Here is a 3,426-nt window from a genome sequence, read left to right on the forward strand (position 1 = left end):
GGGCAACAGGAGGTGGCGGGAGTGGGGGAGAGCAAAAGGGCACCAGGAGGGGGAGGGGGGAAGGAAAAGGGCACCAGGAATGGGAGGGGGGAAGGGAAAGGGCACCGGGGAGGAGGGGGAAGGGCACGGGATGGGTGGCGGGAAGGGCACGGGGGGGGTTGGGAAGGGCACGAGGGCGGGGCGGGAAGGGCACGGGCGGGAAGGGCACGGGGAGGGGGGCGGGAAGGGCACGGGGGGCTTGAAGGGCAAGGGGGGGGGGCGGGATAGGGCACCGGGGGGTGGGGGAGAGAAAGGGCACCGGGGGGTGGGCAGGGGGGCAAAAGCGCACCGGGGAGGGAGGGAGGCAGGCAACAGCGCACCGGGGAGGGAGGAGGCAAAAGGGCACCGGGGAGGGGGGGAGGGGCAAAAGGGCACCGGGGAGGGGGGGAGGGGCAAAAGGGCACCGGGGAGGGGGGGAGGGGCAAAAGGGCACCGGGGAGGGGGGGAGGGGCAAAAGGGCACCGGGGAAGGGGGGGGGCCAAAGGGCACCGGGGAAGGGGGGGGGCCAAAGGGCCCCGGGGGCAAAAGGACACCTGGGAGGGGGGGTGGGGGGCATAAGGACACCTGGGAGGGGTGGTGGGTGGCAAAAGGACACCTGGGAGGGGGGGTGGGTGGCAAAAGGACACCGGGGAGGATGGGGTGGGGCAAAAGGACACCGGGGAGGGGGGGGTGGAAAAGGACACCGGGGAGGGGGGGGGTGGAAAAGAACACCGGGGAGGGGGGGGCAAAAGGACAGCGGGGAGAGGGGGGGGGCAAAAGGACAGCGGGGAGGGGGGGGGCAAAAGGACACAGGGGACGGGAGCGGGTTGGGGGGGAAAAGGACACCAGGGAGGGGTGGGTGCAAAAGGACACCAGGGTGGGGGGGAAAGGATACCGGGGAGGGGGGGGGCAAAAGGGCACCGGGGAGGGGGGCAAAAGGGCACTGGGGAGGAGGGCAAAAGGGCACCGGGGACGAGGGCACGGGGAGGGGGCGAGAGGGCACGGGGAGGGGGGCGAGAGGGCACGGGGAGGGGGGTGCGAGAGGGCACGGGGAGGGGGGGGCGAGAGGGCACGGGGAGGGGGGTGCGAGAGGGCACGGGGAGGGGGGGGCGAGAGGGCACGGGGAGGGGGGCGAGAGGGCACGGGGAGGGGGGGCGAGAGGGCACGGGGAGGGGGGGGCGAGAGGGCACGGGGAGGGGGGGGGAGAGAGGGCACGGGGAGGGGGGGCGAGAGGGCACGGGGAGGGGGGCGAGAGGGCACGGGGAGGGGGGGCGAGAGGGCACGGGGAGGGGGGGGCGAGAGGGCACGGGAGGGGGGGCGAGAGGGCACGGGGAGGGGGGGGCGAGAGGGCACGGGGAGGGGGGGGGCGAGAGGGCACGGGGAGGGGGGGGGCGAGAGGGCACGGGGAGGGGCGGCGAGAGGGCACGGGGAGGGGGGCGAGAGGGCACGGGGAGGGGGGCGAGAGGGCACGGGGAGGGGGGCGAGAGGGCACGGGGGGGCGAGAGGGCACGGGGGCGAGAGGGCACGGGGAGGGGGGGCGAGAGGTCACGGGGAGGGGGGGCGAGAGGGCACGGGGAGGGGGGGGCGAGAGGGCACGGGGGGGCGAGAGGGCACGGGGGGGCGAGGGCACGGGGGGGCGAGGGCACACGGGGGGCAAGAGGGCACGGGAGATGGGAGGGTTTAACCTTTTAATTTTTAGGGGTGTTGCGCCTCCCTCCCCTGCCGATGCCACAGACATCTACAGCCCAGGCTCCGGCTCAACTCATACGCAGATGGCGGCCCTGCCCCCCGACCGCGACCGGCACACGGCTCCGTCGAGCCTCCGCGGCTCTCAGCTCCGCCTCCGTCAGAAAGGCCCAGCCAGCCCACCGACCGAAAGGCCTGTCCGCCCGCCCCGCAGGCCTCGTCCCTCCGTCCGCCCGCGCGCCAGCCGCCACCGGCTACCCGCTAAACTCACCGCTTGAAACTCAACGCTTCGCTCCCGAAGACTTGCCGTTTGTGGCGGGTGCCGCTGGCAGGGCTGCGGTCGCGTTCTCCGATCTCCGGTCTCAGGCCCAGGCTCCCGACCACACAGCGCTCACGCTCACCGAGCCGGCCAAACCAGCTGCGCGGCGCCTGCCAACCGCCACCCGTGCGCATGCGCGGCCGCTGCAGGGGCAGGCGGGAATCTCAAACATCCCCGCACGGCAAGGCCAGAGGGAGAGAGGACCTGCAGTCACAACTCGCCTTTTCCCCGTCATTGCAACAGTGACTACACTCCAACTGTAAAGCGCTTTGAGACGTGCGGTGGTCGTGAAAGTCGCTCTCGGAATGTAAGTCTTCCTTTCTTTAACGTAGTCATCATAGGCGATCCCTCGAAAGAGGATGACTTGCTTCCACTAGTTCACAGGTGTTTCGATGAAGGACTCGATGTTCCAGTCCTGAACTCCAATTGAGGGGGTGGAAGATGCGTGAATTTTTTTTAACGTGTGGTGACCGTTGCATACCAGCCACCACAGGGGCTTGACTGAGCTAGGTCTTGGTCCAGTGGCAAGGATTAACCAGGACGACTGGAGACCTCGGCTCTTCTGGGCCCCGTACCCTCATCTGTCGCAACTCCGCCACGATCACTCGCCGCTCATCAGCCCCGACTTTTCCACTCCTCTGTACCTGGGCTCCGCCGATGTTCCTGCCCATGCTCCAAAATGGTGTCCAGTTGCAGGCAACACTCCTGTTAATGACCAGATAATCTGGCTTGGTGATGTTGGTTGAGGGATAAATGTTGGCCAGAAGACCAGTGAGAACTCCACTGCTCTTCTTCCAATAGTGCCATGGCATCTTTTACTTCCACCTGAGAGAGCAGACTGGGTCTCACAAGTTGCCACCTCTGACAGTGTAGCACTGCACTAAGGTGTCAGCCTGGAATATGTATAAAAAGCAGAGGAGTAATTTCGTATTGGCTATTCATTCATACAGCAGTTTCAAACCTAAACAAAAGTTTGTAAAATGTTGACCACACCTAGAGTATTGTGTGCAGTTTTGGTCTCTTTACCTAAGAAAGGATATACATGCCATAGAGGGAGTTCAGCAAAGGTTAACCAGACTGATTCCTAGGATGGCAGGACTGTCGTATGTGGAGAGATTGGGTCAACTAGGCCTGTATTCACTAGAGTTTAGAAGAATGAGAGGGGATCTCATTGAAACGTATAAAATTCTGACCGGGTTGGACAGACTTAATGCGGGATGGATGTTTCCCCTGACTGGGAAGTCTAGAACAAGGGGTCACAATCTCAGGATACGGGGTAGGAAATTTAGGACCAAGATGAGGAGAAATGTTTTCACTCAGAGGATGTTGAACCTGTGGAATTCTCTACCACAGAAGGCAGTGGAGGCCAAGTCACTGAATATATTTAAGAAGGAGATAGATAG

The 3,426-nt window shown here is 65.0% G+C and overlaps 1 protein-coding gene across 1 annotated transcript in view; it reads right to left on the minus strand.

Moving 5' to 3' along the window:
- Positions 1 to 2,138, minus strand: part of LOC139266150 (U2 snRNP-associated SURP motif-containing protein-like) — a 51,559-nt gene extending 49,421 nt beyond the window's left edge. The window contains exon 1 of the mRNA XM_070883994.1: positions 1,976 to 2,138. The gene's annotated coding sequence lies outside the window, so the exon portion shown is untranslated. The remainder of the gene's footprint in view (positions 1 to 1,975) is intronic.
- Between the last annotated feature and the right edge of the window lie 1,288 nt (positions 2,139 to 3,426).

This window comes from Pristiophorus japonicus, chromosome 6 (assembly GCF_044704955.1).
Source record: "Pristiophorus japonicus isolate sPriJap1 chromosome 6, sPriJap1.hap1, whole genome shotgun sequence".
In the NCBI taxonomy this organism is placed as follows: domain Eukaryota; kingdom Metazoa; phylum Chordata; class Chondrichthyes; family Pristiophoridae; genus Pristiophorus; species Pristiophorus japonicus.